Source organism: Haemorhous mexicanus, chromosome 21 (assembly GCF_027477595.1).
Source record: "Haemorhous mexicanus isolate bHaeMex1 chromosome 21, bHaeMex1.pri, whole genome shotgun sequence".
NCBI classification, from domain to species: Eukaryota; Metazoa; Chordata; class Aves; order Passeriformes; family Fringillidae; genus Haemorhous; species Haemorhous mexicanus.
The window spans coordinates 5,311,093-5,329,584 of record NC_082361.1 but is presented as its reverse complement, the minus strand read 5'-3'; the positions used below and the strand labels follow the sequence as shown (position 1 = coordinate 5,329,584).

The window sequence follows — 18,492 nt, the reverse complement described above, 5'->3', positions numbered from 1 at the left end:
ATACTGGGATAGAGGGGGAGGAAGGGGAGATTTTAAAGTCCTGGTCAAGATAATGGGAGCAGTTTCCTTTACGGATTATGAATTTGCTTTCATAGCTTGGCTCTAGTTTGTTTGCAGGGAACATGGTTTGGCTCCCACTGTCTTCAACAAAGCTGGACCGAAGTGGCCTCAGTGCAAGGCAGACTCAGAATTTGGCTTTAAGGGGCCCATTCTGTTGCTTGTTAGTGGGTCAAATTTTGGAGCTCTGACTCAGCTGAACTTTCAGTGGCTTTTGCACCTGGAGATTTAAATATCTGTCTGCAGGGGAGGTGAACACCAAACGGCATCCCTAGCTGCAGCTCCTTAAGACGTTAACTCCCCCTTCATGCCCTCCAGCTGTTTATTATTTCCCTTCTGCTGCTGCTTACCACCTCCACGGTGTGTCAGAAGAATGGGACATGAATGCTCCCACCTCAGCCGCTTCAGCACAAAGTCTGGCAGCGGCTTCCTTCCAGCTGCTGGGGAAAGGGGTTTTAGGCAGAGCTGCCAGCCTTTGCCCAGGAGCCTCGGAGGAGAGTGCGAGAGCTGTTCCACCGGCGCTGCGCCGGCAGCGGGAGCCTCCGGCACAAGGGAGCAGATGAACAAGCTGCCGGGGGTGGCAGCGGTGGTGATAACATCTGGACCCACCCGAGGAGAGCACATCTCCCGATGCTGTAAGTGCAGGGCTGGGACCTTTCGCTGCTGAGCTGCCCCGGCTCCCACTGAGTTCAGCAAGAGTTCGGGGTGCTCAGCCTCTCGCAGGTGCGGGGTCGTGCAAGCCGCTGGCATTGGGTTTGACAGGAGCCACACCCGAGGAAGCGCGCTGGGACTGCTGCCTGCCGGGCTGGGCGAGTCCCTTTGGGATGGCTCCCGCCAAGTCCCCAGGTATAGCCTATTCCAGTGCAAGAGGGACTCCACCGGAGCCAGCTGTTGAGCTGCAAAGCTCTTCCTGGGATGGGAAGTGGCTGAAGAGCCACAAATAACCTTTAAAAAGAGTTGCTGTGGAAGCCAGAGAGTCCCAGGGGAGCTGGAGCCTCCCCCCACCTCCCTTTGCTGGCTGGCGGGGGGCTGCGAGCAAAGCATTCCCATCGCTCCGTGCAGGGAGACCGCCCCGCCGCCTTGCCGCAGCCAGGGAGGCATCGCTGCTCTGCCAGCTCCCTCTTGCCTCCCTTTCATCTTTTTTTCCTCCTCCCGAGTCCCCCCCAGCCTCAATCCGACTTGAAAATCTCAAGGCAAATCCTGCTAAATAGGGAGATTTCGCCCGGCTGCGTCCCTGCCCTCCCTGGTCTCTCGCTCCCTTTGCCGTTTCTGGCCTGCTGGGTTTTGTGTTTCAGTTGTTATAAATAAAGCTCCAGGCACTGATTTGGGTATACAATGACACCTTGTGTTATTAGACAGCACAGGACAGACTTTGCAAGGGGAGCCTGCTCGCCCGCCCTCCCTCCCTCTCCTCCGCTGCCTGCGGTCTGCGGGCAGGCTCGGGGCTGGCTGGCAGCAGGTGCTGCTGCCTCCCTGCTGCTGCCCAAAATCACAGCCCCCCGACAGAAAACCCACCCAGGGCATCTCCGCTCCTGCTTGGACTGGGCTGGGTTTAAATAGAGGTGGCGGTGGGAATTTTTAAATTAAAGAGGAGAGGCAGAGGATGATGGGAAAACTCTGGACTCCCCGTTTTGTGCAAAAAGTGGGTGGGAAGGATTTGCAGGGATGTCATTGTCACCCATCACCTCAGCCCTGCTGGGAGTGACCTCAGCTTACCTCCAGTCACCCAATGCTGTGGAGCAGGGCAGGATTTCATCTTGTAGCTGCGTCACCTGGATCCTTCCCTGCCTGGCAGAGGTGGGATCTGAGCATCCTTTCCCCTCACATTGCCACATACCCAGCCCCCAGGAAGGGTTTTGTCTGGGGAAAGACATTTCACACCAGCCACCTGCTCATCCCTTTCTCTCCCTGGGGATGAGCTGGCTGGAGTAAAGGGAAACTGAGGCAGATGTTAAACTACATGTGCCTGGTTTTGGCTCTTGACATTTCCTCCCTCACTTCAACACTGAGATTTGGAGACTGGACCCTGGGGCAGCTTTTTTTGTTATCTCTTGTGTTTCAGTGATCATCTCTCTGCAGGGAACTGGAGCCAGTCTCTGAGCATTCAAGTTGTGGAGAATTCGAAGCAGCAATTTAAAGGCAGGGAAATAAAAGTGCAGCCTGCAAAGGGAAGGTGGCCTCTCATCAGGGCTGAGTTGACTTACCTAGATTATTTTAATTCTTTCAAAGACTTTAGGAAGTGGGGTTTTTGGGCACTTTCCTAAGTGGTTCTGGTTATTACAATTTTACAGACAGTTTAAGGCATTATTTGAATTGTGTTTGAGAAGTCAGTGAAAATACAAAATATTAAAATTCCCCCTTGGCAATTGTTTTTTCTTTTTGGTATTAGTTGTTTGGTTTTTTATTCCTTTTTTTTTCTTGTCACCTGTGCATTTGGGCTGTGAGGATGGGGTATCCCAAAACCTCTTTCGATCTGGATGAAGAGTGCTTCATACTTGCTGACTGTGTCACCATGGCCAGAAAAGCAGAATGGGATTGCTGTTTGCCAATCTCCCATCCAGCTTCCTCCTGAGGAGCAACGTGCAATGGAGTTGGTGCCTGGATAACTGCTGGTGTCCCCTCTCCCCCTCTCATGGAAGGAAGAACATGTAGCACATGGGGTTTTGGTTTTTTTGGTCTTGTGTTCACTTGGCTTGTGGAGATGCAGACTTAAGAAGAAGGTACTAAGTACCCTCTTCTCATGGTTTGTGATGCCCATGTTACTTTATAAGGTAAATAACCCAAACCATCCAATAAAATTCCAACACTGTGCATTAATAGAGTAATGGAGATATTTAACGAATGCAGTGAAGTTGCTATTCCAGAGCCCTAGGCCTGCTTTAGTAGCTATAACAGGAGTGAATAAGATCTTTTCCTGCTTTTATTTATACACATATAATATCAAATATTACTGAGTTGTTGCTTGTTAATGTTAGCCAAAGGGGTTAAGAGAAATAAAAAGGGATTTTGCAACCATATCAGGGGAAAAAGAGCAAAAGTAGGGCCATTAATAAATGAGGGAGCTGAATCCAGCCACGATATTGAAGTGACTAAGTTACTGAGCTGCTTTTAAAATCAGTCTCTGGTAAAATCAGTGGAGACAATTAGGAGACCTTGTCAGATACAATCATGGGCTCCCAAATAGAAGAGCAGCCCATGAGGAAATCGAGAGGCCACGAGGAATAGGGGAATGAAGCCAGCAGCTGTTGAAGTCAGAGGAAAGGCTCATGTTGAGTCCAGGTAGCTGTCACTGGGATGTTGTGCCAGCAGATCAGAGATGTCCTCGCTGTGGGATGGGTACTTTTGTCTCACCTGGGACACAGGAGAAATGTGGGATGGGGTGGGATGGGACAGCCTGGGGCAAGGGGGGTTGAGGTAGGAAAATAGGCTGGGCAATTTCCATCTGTGCACATGGTAAGAAGAGCAGGGCTAGCATGGGGGCAAAAGTGCTGTCTCATACTCCCAGAAATGCTCCTGAAGTCAAAAATTTGCTCCTGTGTTGTCTGAGCTGTTGGAGGTGGCAGGATTGTGGGAAGCATGGCATGGCACATGTAAGTGCTTATTGAGGGTCAGAGCAGCCCAAGGGAACTTAATGGACACAATATTCCAGTTCTGCCCAGTGCCTCTGGGCATCTCACTGGAATGGCCATGGAATGAAAGCTGCCATGAGTTCCTGTAAATAAAATGTGGGTGAACAGGGGTAGGCTGAATGGTGGGAGCACCCAGCACCCATCCAAGGCTCCCATTCTCCATTGTGGGCTTTTTCTCAGGGTGGTCAATGTTTACATCCCTCTCCCACATCATCGTGAATGTTTTCATTAGATGCACAAAGTCAGTGAAGTCAAAGAAGAAAGAACTACAGAGAGAGAGACTGGGAAGATTTGCTGAAAGAGGGCAGAAATAGCCATGCCACAAGGAAAATGCCAAGTGGATGTAATTGCAACAGAGATCCAGAGGAAAAGAGCTTCTTGCAGAGCAGCTGAAGAACCGGAAGACTTGGAATAAATGTCACCACAGGAATGGAGAGCACTGGTGTAAATGGTGTTGCTGGAGACCCATCTCTTAAGCCAGCTGTGGTCACAGAAAGGCTAAAACCTTCTGTTGTGTGCATCTTGTGCAAGGGCAAGATTTGCCATTTGATATTTTTGGGGCAACAGATGCTGAGGCCACGTGTCAGACAGCCCTGGAGACACTACCCTGGTTCCTTCTCGCTTGCTTGTGCTCACAGCCCTTTTCCAGTGCTCAAGTCTGGGCACTGCAATGACAGTTGAGTGTAAACCCAGGGGGAAGGGATTTGGAGTAAAGTACTGCAATGACATGGAGCCTGATGGGTAAGTGCAGGAGGAAAGGTTATAGGAGCTAAAGCCTTGGATTCTGCTGCTTACTTTGCAGGGATGTCCAAGACGCCAGAGACGAACTGCAGCCCTGGGTGCAGTCCTTGGTGAAATGATGTGTGGCAGAGGCTGTCACTGTTGTCTAGAAAAGCTGGGTGTAAATGCAGAGAAAGAAATTTGGAGGTACCCAGCCTTTCAAATTTCATGTGAAGGTGGGAGCAGTAGGACTGAATCACACAAAGGAAAATGGAGACTGAGTGAATGAGCCAGCAGCAAGAGTGACTCTCCAACGACAGGCTGGCAGTAACAGGTTTGAGTTGTTTTAAACACAATTATGAAAATACCACAGATTTAAAGGTGTTTTGCAGGAATTTGGACAGGGGTAGGTTTGCTTCAGCCTTTTTCTCTTTGCTTGCCCTGAATTCCTTTGGCTAAACTTGTTGTTTTTAGAGGAATTGGTTCTTGCGGAGCTCAGCCAGGACTTGCAGCTGTGAAGAGGGTGGGAAAGCTCCCTTGGAGTTCCCCAACTCCTCCTCGATGGGAGGTAGGTTGGCTGGTTGGTTTATTTGTTTATTTTGGTGCAGAAAGATAGGATTTTGGAATCTGAGTTTGATTCCTAGCTTGTTCAACGAATAACAAAATCTCTGTTCCTTGGCTATCGTTCCATAATGGGTGAAGGACCTTTCCCTCCCCACTCCCTGCTTTGTCATCCCTGTCACTTGCAGGGATGGCTCCTGATCCCCTGGTTGTGTGTTAGATTGACCTTCATGTTTGGAGCTGTAGGAGGGGAAAACTGGGACAGTGTTGCCCAGATCTCTATAAAAGCCCTGTTCCCTCTAACTGCCCCAAAACACCTGTTGAAAATGTTTGAAGAATGTTGGATAAGCAGCTTCCCAGTGTTGTGTTCTTTATTTGTTACAAAATTCGAAAGAGGGGAACTGCTGATGGGGTTTGAAGAGATTCCCTTGGAAATGTAAAACCATGCAGGGGTAATTTCTAGATTATTATTTTTTAATGACATTGGGACAAGGAGGATCCTTGGAAGAATAACAAGACAAGCAATCCTTTCTCTGCAGGTAGGAGTCAGAATTCTGATTCCCATATGGCTGAGGTAGCCAGTGCAAGGATGAGCACTGGACAAGTGTCCATAGTGTTGGGGGGATGCATCAGCTTCAGCTCTGCTGCCTTTTACTGGAGTCTCATACAGGTTGGCCCTTGCTTCTACTTAATCCCATTCCTGCTCCTCTTTCCTCCTTTACTTCAGCTATTTAATCTAGAAAAATTCCTAATACATTTTTAATGTGGCTTCCTTGCATGCAGGTTTTCTTTCTCTTCTCTGTGCAGACACTTTTCACCCTCTAAAGTCCCTGAGCTGCACCCTGTGGCCCACAGTTGAGGTTGGCTGTGCTGGAGTACCAACTGCCAGGGCTTGTCCCTCTGTCACTTCTGAGGCTCAGTGCCTTTCCCCCCCCCCTTCACATGACTAAAGTTTGTACAAATCTGTTCTGGTTTAAATCTATATTATGTATTTGAGAGAGAGAGAGAAGGTGGGAGAGAGGCATGCAGACCTCACCCTGAAAGCCCAATCCATCCCCATTCCCAGACTCCTTCCAGAAGGAAAGGCAAAAAGGAACCACGTATCCCCTTTTCTTCCAAGTCTCATGATCTACAATCAGCCTTTGGTGGGGGGCTGCCCCATAGAGTTAAAATTCCAGAGGACACATTTCTAGTGGTTTGCACACCTTGCCTCCTCCCCAGAGTCACAGGAGCCACTCATGAAGGAGAGCAGCACACTAGCCTCAGTGGCACCAGATACATTTAATCTTATATGTGCCCGTTTTAGGGGTTGGAAATGTCAACTGAGCTTTGTCTTTGTGTGGGTGACCTGCCTCAAGTGTCTGCTCTCCTGGCATTGCCTCCTATTTCTGGGTAGCCCCAATGGGGTGGCTAATGAGGGAAGCCACCCACCTCTGCAAGATGATAAATCCTGTACTCGCAAAGCCTCAGCCACATGGGCTGAATTTTGCCAGATTTGACCCCTTTTCTCTTGGTTGGATGAGTGAGGCCTGGAGATATCCCCAGGAAAAAGTGTCCAGCTCCCCTACAAAGGGCTGTTTATGTCTCACTTCAGTTTTCTATTCAAACACCCCTTGTTGCTGGAGGTGACAAATTCCCTGGGTGATCCCAAAGGAGATGGCTTCCCACTGTCACCGTGGTGGGGACCCATCCAGGACACCCAGCAGGAGCCCACTGCCTGCCCAGCCTGCAGTCCCGTGCTGCTCCCTGCTCTAGCCTGGCTCAGTCGGGAGCTGGCTGGTGAGCCAGGGAAAAAAGAGGCTGCAGCAAAAGATGGAACAAACAGAATTTTTTTTTGCATCTAGAGGGGGAAGCACAGAGCTAAAAATAAAACGGGAAGATCAGTATCTGTCAGGCTGACGGCGGATTGGCTCTGTGGAAATGCATGTAATTACCAGGCTGTAGGTAGACATTTGCATGGAGCGAATAGCAAGCTACTGAGACAAGGTTATGCTTTAACCTTTAAGTCCTGAATCTGCTGGAAAACTAAGACAGAACTGCAGGAAATTAACTTAAATTAATAGAGTCGCTGTGACTGAGCCACATGTTCTTTCGATGTGTGTCACTTCACGGCACAGAGTGTCTTGCTGCCCCTGTGCCCTGGCTCCTGGAGGAGGGACATGCTTTGGAAGCAAGTTCAGCCTGCGTGGATCTCCTTCCTTGCTTGGGGATTCAACTTGACTGGGGAGAGGAGCTGTGGCTTTTTGTCATCCTTATTCCTTCTTTCTTTGCACCATTTGAGTTGCCAGTCTCCAAAGACATTGAAGGAATTTGGGCAAAGGGACCTCCCCATCCTGGGGGATGCTGTGCTGTTGGGTGGTGGGTGTGGGCGAAATCCAGGTGTGCTGCTCCAAGGAGGGCCAAGGAGGGGATGTGGTTGGGAGATGGATGTTTTGCTGAGTGTCTAGAGCTTGAGCTCTGTGTGCAGAACTCTGCAGGCACTATTTAGTGCTGAAATTGAACAGATTACAGCAAAGATGCTTCCTTTGTGCATAAGAACCACTCCAGTGAAAAACACAGAGGAGCAAAATCATGCCAAAGCAAAACTGTGTGCTCCCACTCTGGGCTCCTGTTGATGTTCCTGATGCTCTTGGCTTACATGTTGCCTGCTTCCCCCTCTTGCTTTGCCCATCATCCACTGGTCAGGCAGCACTGTGTGATGGGAAGAGAGGGACTCCCCACCAGGAGGGGAGATGGAGATGCCATGGGCACATTTCTCATTCCCAACTGGCACAATCACTAGAGCTGCTACTGTGGGATGCAGGTATGAGCGGCTTAGTTCAGCTGAGGATGGAGGGCAAGCAGGCTGGAAAACATGAGGCTTTGAAGTCTGCAGTGACATTTTGCTTTCTGTTGTCGCTATGCTGCCTTGAACTGTGGGTGTGGTTTGGAGAATCCCAATTTTTCCAGCCTCTTTGCTAGCCATGTTGGCCAGGCAATGCTTGTTTTCAAAATCACTGCCTTCTTCCCTCCAGCATGGGGACATTCTTGTCTGCTGTGTTGAAGCCATGGCTTGGCTCAAGCTGGCTGTGCTTCTGTGCAGTGCAGCAGAAGCTGAATGTAGAAAGAGTGTGGTGGGACCAGGTGGTGCAGAGCACCACCACTCACCTCCCCAAAGGGCTGGGCCACCGGGAGCTCAAGCTGCTCCACTGGCTCCCCATCAACTTCAGAATCCAGTTTGAGGCTCTGGCCCTAATCTTCAAAGCAACTAATGGAGGAAGTGCCAATGGCATCAAAGGCTGAATTTTGTTCTGTCAGCAGCACAGAGGCTTCTCTGAGGCAGTCCAGAGCATGAAGGCTGGGATGAAACCTAGGAGAGCAATTGCAGCTGGCCAGGATGTGGCAAAGGTGGACAGTGGTCAGGGCTTCTGACCCTGATTTTGGGATTTTGAAGTTGGTTCTTTGCTCTCTGTGATACTGGGCCCAGGTTCAGGTGCCTGAACACCATGAAATCCTCAAACCTTGTGCCTTGAGGAGTTAATGTAGAGGGAAGCTGGGGCTTTGTCTCCCTGCCTCCAGTGACCCATCTGCAAAAGACAGATAAGTGCTGCCTCATTTCTTGGGGCAGCCAGAGGACAAGCACCTTGGAGACTGCACAACCTGAGAATTGGAGACATCCTAGGATGTACTTTAGGCATGAGAGGGAACAGAGTCTAGGCAAATCTACACCCTGCTTATCATTAGGGAACAACTTATCCTCTTTTGCTCTTTCATCAAAAGAAGGGATCTTCATCTCCCCAGCCAGGCATTAGACCCCGCAGGTATCTGACCCCCAAAGGCAGCACTCCTGGAGACTGCACAAAGCCTGGAGGATGCTGTAACATCAGATGTGGAAGGTACTTCCATGCTCCATCAATGACCTGGGATGAAGCCCACAGTCTTCCTAGCTGTTGGGAGGTGGAGGATTAAGGTGCAAAGTTTGGCTCTCCATGTGTTGAGTCCCTTTCTTGCTGAGAAAATATAAGAGTTAAAATAGTCATATATTAGCTCAGGGGATGATTTGCTTTATGATGTCTTCACAATGAGAGTGCATCCCCTTCACAAAAGGGACATGAGGATCAGATCTTCCATTGTGCTTAGTTCTGTAATCCATCTGTCTCCTGCCTCCCTTGATCCGTGTTTGAGGAGTGGAGACCGAGGCAGCTTCACTCATAGAGGATATCATTGTCTTGAAGTGGTCCTGGAGTCAGATCTTGGAAAACTTTCCCTTCCCAAAGAATGCCAACCTCCTTGGAAATCTTGCTTTGATCGTTTCTTCCCCACCTTTTCGGAAATCCCCCTCCTGGATGCCTTTCTGTTTGAACTCATTGCTTTCTTCCAGTCCTTCAGCCAGTGGTGTTTTTAACTCAGGGTGCAGCCTAGGAAAAATACCTGGAACACCCTGTTTAAACTACAGGCTTCTCCTGCCTACAACATAGATAGACCCTAAAGAAAGCCAGTTGTGCCCAAAATCCAGGCTGTTGTTTTTCTGGCTCTGTCAGCTGGCCTGAAAAAAGCTACAGCCTCTCCCTTCTCCCTCTCTCAGGCTGCTTTCGATCCATGCTTTTTTTTTTTTTTTTGGATGTTGGTTCCTCATCAGTAAGCAGCAAGCAAGAGCCCTCCCTTGTTACAGCAGTGCAAGGCAGAATTTAAGGCAGTTGGATCTTTTGCAGGAGGAGAAGGGAAGTCTGAAATAGTTGGAGAGGGAGGTGCTGACAGTGGGGATGACCACCAGCTTTCCAGCAGGCCTTTGTGAGTGTGCATGGGGAAAGTTTTGTCCCTGTCACTTGTCCCTCTGTAGTAACAGGCTGCTTGTTCCCACTGGGTTTACCATCATTTTGTCACCTCCTTCTGGGTTCCTGCTTTTGTCGATTGTTTGTGAAATCCTGAGGGGATTGAATTGTCCTTGGAGTCCCAGACACGAGACAGTGCCCCAGGGCATGGGGGGACAGTGGAGGAGGCTCCTGCTCTGCTCTGCTCTGCCTGTGGCTGCTCACACACAGAGGGATGCACTGCTCATGATGCAGCCCTGGAAGCACCACCTTCCACAGCGTGCTGCTTTGAGGTGAATTCCAGCTGAATGCCATATTGTAAACTTGGTGTGGGCAAGCCCTGTGGTATGGTGTGCCCATATCTACCTGAAACTGGCTTTAAATTAGTCTTGGTAGCAGGGCATAAAGGACTTGGTGGGTTGGATAAGACCAGATCTGCCAAGCTCTGTCTCTCTTGGAGTGAGCACATGCTCTACCCATCATTAGCTCAAGCTAGTTACCAGGATCAAATACCAGTGCTGTAAACCCACACCTTGATGAGCCTGGGAAACCTGGAGTGCTGTGGAAGCACAGCTGACTTGGTCTGAAGCACCAAGTGCTTGGTCCAGTCTCGTGTTAGGCATCCTTCTAGCTTTGACGCAACAATCCATTTTTGTTTTTGTGGAAATGAATCAAAAGAATGAGGGGAAGTGCTTACAAACTCGTTTTTAATGAAGATCCTGACATGCAGACTGATCCTTTCTCCAGATATGAATGTATTTATGCTGGTGGCACCTTGCCATTCATACAGCAACTTACACACTGTGTAATGTGATAGCAGTGTATACAAGTGAGGCTGGAGTACAAAAGATTGAGAGATCAGGGTTTGGTCTTTCCTTCCCCTGTTCTTCGTGGGGTTACACTGGCTGATACCAGCTGAGGAGAGAGTGCTTTTATTTTTCTTTAAATTGAGGGACACTAAGCTCCAGTATTTGGTGTTGCTTGTACATCCATGGTACTGTTGTGTTGGGGATGCCTGGTGTGATGAACCCTGAGCTTCAGTGCAGTTGAGATGCTGAAAAGAGGGTGAAAATCCCAGCTTTCATCTTTTGTCACAAGTAGTATCTGAAGGAATTTGTACTATTTTTATTGTTTGTTTTTGTTTCTCCCCTCCCCTTTTAACTATGCACCTTAGCATTTTCTGTGGGCCCTGTCACTGGGATAGCTTCATTTGGACTTTGAAACAGATGACTCAGCGTCATGGTTGTTTAGAATAGTTTTAAGTTATTTTTGCTATCCAGCCCCATTTTCTATCATCATGCTGCAATTACTGAAGTTCCAGCTCTGCAGGGGAATACTTGCTTCTTTTAAACAAATGGTTTCCTTTGGAATTAGAAAACTTCGTTTATGGAAACATTTCTGTGGGCCTTTGATTATTAATCTATCGTGAAGAGTCTAATTCTATTCTATTAAAAATATGAAATTTTAATTTTAGCAGACCTAAATTTGGAAGCAGCTTTTGAACCAAGGCAATTCCTTTAACATGGACTTTGGTGTGTGTGTGTGTTTCTTTTTAAAAGGTAAATCTGCCTTTTGTTGGCTCTGTGATATGTGGTTAATCCTGTTGGGCCTGATCTGATGGGACTGGTGCTGGAGGGAGCCGAGCAGGGCTGAGTATCGGTGTGGGAGATCCGATCTCCACTGGGAAGGCAGCCTGAACTGGGGCTGGCTGACACCCCCTGCCCCTGAGCCTCTGTTCTCTCTGCCTGCCAAAGCCACGGGCTCAGCCCCAGGTTTCAGTGATCCTACCTGTGCTGGAAAGGGCTTTGTCTGGTTTTTTCACTCAGTCCAAAAAGGAAATAAAAAAAAAAAAAAAAAAAAAGGGAAAGTGTTTGCTGTTGTGTTGGATCCATAAATGGGACTTTTAAGCTGTTGCAGCTCTATGGAGACTGCTCAGACCAAGCTGATTTCCAAGTAGGGTGGCACAGTCATTTTTTAGTGCATTCACATGGGTTGATGTAATACCTGGTTGCTGTTTTTTCAGAGGTGAGGTGTGCTGGTACCAGCTCTGGAGGTGCTGTGCCACCTTCTCCTGCCCTGGCTCTCAGGGATCCACTTGTGTGGGAGGGCAGAGACCAGATCTCTCTGGGGGAGCAAGAGATCAGGAAATCAAGAGGAACCAGGCTGAGGAAGGGGCTGGGGAGAGGCACGACTGCTGGGCTTCCTCTGGGCACTCAAGGTTGTTGCTGGCTCTTGATGGGTGTGAGCACCCATGTGCCAAATCCTGCCTCTGAGTGATGGGGAATTCACACTGACAGACCTCAGAGCCAAACCTCACCCCGAGAGATTTCTCCTCCAGTGGTGTTGATGAGAAACTCTCCTCAGCACCTTGATTTTAAATGGTGTGAATGGAAGGACTCAGCATTTCCCTTCTTGGGGTGCACAGTAAGCCTTGCCAGGCTGTGGCTGTCCCCGGGTCCCCCACAGGACCCTCCATCATCCAGGACATGGGGCTGTGAATAGCAGGGGACATCTGGCTGTGCAGTGCCTGGGGCTGTGCTGGCTGCTGGGAGCTCTGATGGCTTTTGGCCAGGGCTGAGGATGGTCCCCTGCCTCTCCATCAGGCCATGGGAAGGGGAAGAGGAGGGCTGCATTCCCAGGGATTTTTTAGGGTTTTGCTGGGCTTTTTTTTAGGGAGGGAGTGGTGCTGCATTTAGATGCTTGATCTTAGAGTGGATTCCTCTTTCCCACTGCCTCTGGACTCTTGAGAAGCTTTTTGGTCACAGCAGGGAAGGGGTTAAGGCTTCCTCGCTGGCCTGGGAGCTGCTGCTGGCTGCCTGTTGCCCTTCCGGGGCTGCCGGGCTGAGGTTTGCTGGTATGTGTGCAATGCGGCGCTGGCCGGCCAAGAGCACCCAGCCCTCGCCCCAGCGCTGCGAAATTCCCGGCACAGCCTCCCCTGGCTCGCTCCGGCAGTGCTGAGTGATGGGGCTGGGGATCAGGGACCTGCTGGGAGAGCAAAGCCGGGGCTGGAGGATTCCAGTTGGAAAAGAGTCGAGCTGCAAGGCAGCAGTCTGGGCTCCACTGAGACTCTTGTACAGGGGAGAGTTCCTGGACACAGCTTTGTGCTGGCCCAAGGCTCCGTAGCTTGCCTGTGCTCATGTCTTCACCTTCACGTTGCCACAGGCAGGGAATGGGAGGGTGGCAAGGTGCTTTGGCTGGTGCTGTGAGATTACACCTGATGGGGAGCTGAGTTTAGAGCAGGCTCTTGCTTCCTGGGGCAGGGGAGAGGGTTTAATGCAGACATAGGCAGGAGCTGGAAAACTGCAGCAACAGCAGTAGTGTTCAAGCCGAAACATTGTGAGAAGCCTTGGAGGGAGATGCAGACTTTGAGGGAGATGCAGATTGCCCGAAGTTCTCTCTGCAAGAAAAATTTATGTCCCTTATATAACTGGGGAAAAGCAAACAAAGAAACTTGTCTCCAAGTGGGAACGTGGTGTCACTGGGAGAAATCTCGCAGCAAGAGCGAGGCCTCCGCTTTGCTCTCAGGGCTGTTAACTCTTTGGCAGAAGGTCAATGCTTTTAGTGCTGATTTTCTAGATAAATCTCTTGACTATTCCTAAAGAATTGTGCATGAGTTGCCTGATTTAAGCAAATGGCAGGAACGATTTTTTGCTCTGGAGCTTTCTGGGGTTCACTGGGGCTTCTTCTGCCCAGGGAAGGGATTGCTGCTGGCTTTGCCATGCTCCCCCCATGTTCTCCCACCAGCCAAAACTGGTGGACTGTGCTGTGCTGTGCTGTGCTTTCTGTTGCTGGAGGACTGTGCTGTGCCTTTGATCTTCTACAGCACCGCCATTGACATTGGCAGGAACAGTCCTGCAGACCAAGGCTGTTATATGGTGCTAATTTTGTAGTCTCAGATAACAGAGCCTCTCTAAAAATGTCATTTGGGGCCATTTGCGGGGTGAGTTTGACATCACTGACTACTGCTGGGATGCATGTCCTGCGGGAGGACCTGGCACACGTGGGAGGTGGCACTCAGTGTCACTGGGGAGGTTTGTGGACAAGTTTTTCAGCAAAACAATTTTCATTTCTCTACTATCTCTTAACTTTTCCAAACTGAAAAATAAAGCCCTTGGTTCCTCCAGGCTCGCGGGCCAATGCAAAAATTAGGTCAGTCAAAAAAGGAATAAAAGGAGGAGTGTGATTCTGGGTTATGGTTACACCATAACTTTCCTATTAACTCAAATTAAGTTAAAAAGGAAATTGATTTAACCAAAGGAGGCGTTTCAGATGCCAGTGGCAATATACTTGATTGTGTTTTTTTTTTCCTCTGCACAGGCAATTATCAAATTAATCACCTTTGATATCAGCTTAATATTGACACAATCACTAATATATTTATACTTGTCTAGTGACAGCTATTCAATAAGCTGTTTTTCTGTTGTTTTGTCAAACACCACTTTCTTTTGCCTTCATGTTTCTCTGGCAAGGCAGGGGGACAGTTTCTGGGTGGAAATCCCCGAGTTCCCTCTGTGAGATTCTCACCCACTGCTCTTTCACAGGGGCATTTTTATTGAAAAAAAAAAAAATTCAATCCGAATATAGTTAACAGCCCAAAATGTTTCCAAATTGTGCCTTGCTGTTGGGAGGGGAGCTGGTGTTGTGCAGGGAGCTGTAGAAACCCCCATGTACAGATGAACCAGCCCTTCCCAGATTGTTTGTGCCTGTAAATCCCCAGCAGCTGAGGTGGAGGGGTGGGACTGTGCAGCACACAAGCAAGTCAACAGCTCAGCTGGTGCACATTGCCACTGTAGTCTTACTTTGTTTTGTTTTCTTCTTTTTTTTTCTTTCTTTTTTTCCCCTTTCTTTAAAGGAACAGGCCCTCTGTGATCCAGCCTGTGCATGTGTGCATACGTGTCTCTCCTTTTCTCTCTCTCTCTCCATTTGTTCCCGCCTCCCCCTGTTTCTTACCCAGCGACGAGTTCCAATTACATTTGGCTGAAGGAAAGAGCTCTTGTGTGGCTCCCACAAGCCTTGTGAAAATGGGTGGGTGGGTAAAGAGAGAGTCGAGCGCTCGATAGCTGCATGGGAACTCAACCCTTGTGAGACACCAGAGAATCCACACTGGAAAGGCTACTGGGAAGCCTGTTTTGTTTGCCTTCCCACCCCAAAAGTGCCTGGTTTAGAGGAGCTGGAGGGTGGTAGGGAGCAGAAGATAGCTGAGCACTGCTTTGCTATCCTGGGCTTGCTGGACCTGGCAAAAGGGATGTTTCTGGAGGTTGATGGGGAAGATCTGGCAGCGTGTTCCCCTGCGTGTCCTTTGGGCTGTAGGTGCAAAGGCAGATGAGGGTGAGTCAGCCACGAAGAAGCAGGTGGTTAGATTAGATCTGGCCATAGCAGGGGATAGCTGGACAAGGGAGGAGAAGGCAGGCTCTAGACAGCCTTTTCCACAGGACAGAGGGGCCAAACCCTGCAGGACAGTGAGGCTCGGTGGGCAGGTATGTCCAGTTGTCTGTCTGCAGCCTTGGGATCTTCAGGGATGGGCAGCTGAACTTTGCAAGTTCCTGGTTTTCCAGAAGGGACTGTTTCAGGGAGAAGCTGAGAGAATGTGATGCAAAGCAGCAGCTGCTGATACACCATAGCATGATTGCCTGCAGAACATTTACACTTTGTGAGCTTACACCATGTCAGGGTGTCCTCACTGGACCCCCCTTGCCATTCCTGATCCCGGACCTCTGCCCTTCAGGTGCACCTAGTGGGTTTTAGTGCTGTGGCTGGGAAGTGAAACCTGACACAAGTAAATACCTTGACAGCCTGTTTTCAGCCAGCAGGGAATGTAAATTATCTCATTTGAACAGGGCTAACGCAGAATCAAGCCGTTGGTCCCAAATATCCCTTATAAGTGCAGATGAGAAATATTCATGGCATCTTCACTCCCAGAATATTGCTTTTATCTTTGTGGTTCCTTGAGTGGCAATATAAAAGTTACTGATTTTGCACTTTTTATGCATCTGAACCTGCAGACTTTGAAATCAGTAGGTTTGCCTGCATGATTTGCCTCGTTAGATCCGTATCCTTGCAGACACTTTGGAATGATCTACTACGTAAGCTCCACTGTACTTACTTGTTGTCTTGGGTGTAACATCCTATCTTGGGAACATCCTTAACCAGGGCATTGGGACAAGTGAAGGTGAGGTTGGGTTGGGTCATTCCACGGCAAGGTAGAACCTGACCATGGGAGAAGCCTGTGTGTGCAATGCTGTTGTTGCAGCTCCTGTGGGTCAGTCAAGCAGCAGTCAAGCAGTGTGAAAATCCATGGATCCAGCAAAGAGATACTCAAAAACTTTTTACCGGAGCCATTTTGGGGAGTCATGCCCTCCATGTTGGCCTTGACATGGAGCTTGGCCTTGATTTCTGGAGCTCTCCATATCTGGGATCATCCAGATCTAAAGAGAGATGTCACTGTTCAGTCAAGAAAGGTACTGGGATGCAGAGGTTGGACTTTTTCAGCACATTCAGGCATCACTTACTTCTTCCATGGAGCCCAGCTCAGGCTGTTTCAGGGATGTTTCTGTGCTGCCCTCGCCTGAGAGCTTGATTACTGTCAGAACATCTTGCTTCAGCTCAAGTGCAAGCATGGCTGGCGTTGAGGGTCTCACCAGCTCTCCTCCCATTGGTGATAATGGGAAGAGGACCAAAGGCACCAGTCTGCCTGGTTGGAACCATGGCAGGGGCAGCAGCTGGACATCTCTGGGACCTCACCCTCCTTCACAACAGCCTTTGCATGGCTGTGAAGGTCGGGTTGTCCTGAAACCTTGACGAGTGTTTGCGGGCGGACGTCTCTGGGCTTTGCTTTTCTCCCCGTAACAGGTTTTTCCCTTTAAGAAGGCACAAGATTGATTCCCTTGCAGGGCGCATCGCCGAGCCGAGCCATGTCCAAATGGTTTGCACGTCTGCATTTTTTACTGCTCTCGTTTAATATGTATGCAAATGCAGTCTCTCCTGTCCTCACTCTCTGTGTGGGTTTGCACAGTCAGGAGCACATTCCCATTACTGCTGCCCATCTCCTGCTCTGCTCGGCATTCGAGGAGACTGCCTTTGAAACGCTGATAGATGGAGGTGCAAGGGGAAAAGAGAGAAATGACGGATTTTTGTAATTTCTTTGCTGGGGAGGGTGGAGGAGTTGGGAAACCAGAGAAAGGAGGTTTAAATATATGCAAAATTGTTTATTGGGAGAAAGGGGGGGTGGGCTCCAACTCTGAGAGTCAGGCAGCATATTTTGTATGCCATTCCATTTTCAAAGGATTTTAGCTGGAGGTTAGGGAAAAAAAAATCTAAGCACTGGCAATAATCTTGTGATAGTGGAAATATTCAGCTTTTCTCCTGATAAATAGACATATGTCATAACTGAATCAGTGTTTCAGGCCTGGAAAGCAATGCTGGGTTGCTTATTTTTTTAATTTTAATAAATAAGAAGCAAGATGTCCAGGGTAGTTCCCTACAAGGGTGGTAGTATATGGCTGCTGCTACTTTGTTTTCGTTCCTATTTTAATAGCTGTATTTTTCCAAAGCACTTCAAAACCAGCACCTGTGAACCCTGGACACTTGTATATCAGGAGATACATTTTATAAGTGAAATGGGAAACTGCACTCCATCTAAGCCCAAAATGTGGGAAGCAACTTTGGAAATGTGGAAAGAAGTGGGGAACTTTTCCTGTCCCCAGTGATAATAGTTTGTTTTTTTTAATTAGGGCATTTGAAGTTGCAGATCCCCAGTTTTGCATCTGCTTGGAGGTAACTGTGAAGGCTGAGGAGGTCCTTGCTCTTGGTGTGGGAAGCAGGGGATGACACATCCCTTCATTTCCCAGATGACTCTGGAGGGGAAATGGAGGTTCATGCAGCTTCCCACCTCCTGCGGTGAAACTTTAAATTGGGTCAAAGAGCCAGATTTTCAGGTGTATTTTAGGCACTTCAAGTCGTTCACTGTTTTAATCTTTAAACTCAAAGCACCTTTAAAACCTGGTTCGTTTTGAAGCCCATTATGGAGTGCCAAAGTCTTACAAAGCTGCCATGTCTGGTTAGGGGTGGACAGGAAAGGCTGCCCAGAGCTGGGGGCCATGTATCCCAGGGCAGGGGGAGCTGTGGGCCGTCTCCTGCTGCCTGTGCCCTCCACAAGCCTGGCTCTGTCCATGGAGCATGGATAATTAGGTGGAAGCCAGATCTTTCTCAACTTCTTCCAGGAGTTAATGGACAAAGTTACTTTTGTTTCTAGAAGCCAAAGGGCCTTGCATGCTGGGAAACCCCCTCTGCTGCCATAGGACTTGTCAGATCTGTGGACTTTTGCATCTCCAAGTTGTGTAAGAGTGTTCTGTGTCTCTTGTGCTCAATGTTGTGAAACTCCTTTCCCTGCAGTAGCACGGAAAAGTCCCTCTGTGGGGAACCACGGCAGCACACTGACCTTGTGCTGGAGCTGTGGCTCGTGGAACTCAGATCTTGTCTTTGCTTTTGGCACAGAGTTAGAGGGACCAAGGGCAATATTTAAGAGGCATCCTGGTGTTTGGAGGTGCTCAGCTCCTGTGGTGGTGTGCAGGAGTGTGTTTTCTTTATGCAACAGGCATGGCAATTCTTGCTGTTTAGAGATGAGCTCCACAAGCTGCCTGCTCCTGCCTTTACCTCCCCAAGAATCTGGGAGAAGCTTGCTTTGGGAATGTTGAGACATGCCGTAGCTGCCAGCCCAGGTGGGATCACAGCCTCCC

General features: G+C 49.0%; 1 long non-coding RNA gene across 3 annotated transcripts in view; it reads left to right on the top strand.

Annotated features, from left to right (window-relative positions):
• The first annotated feature begins 319 nt into the window (after positions 1–319).
• Positions 320–18,492, top strand: part of LOC132337066 (uncharacterized) — an 80,981-nt gene continuing 62,808 nt past the window's right edge. For all 3 annotated transcript variants that reach the window (XR_009489058.1, XR_009489057.1, XR_009489056.1), the window contains exon 1: positions 320–692. This is a non-coding gene — a long non-coding RNA (uncharacterized LOC132337066). The remainder of the gene's footprint in view (positions 693–18,492) is intronic.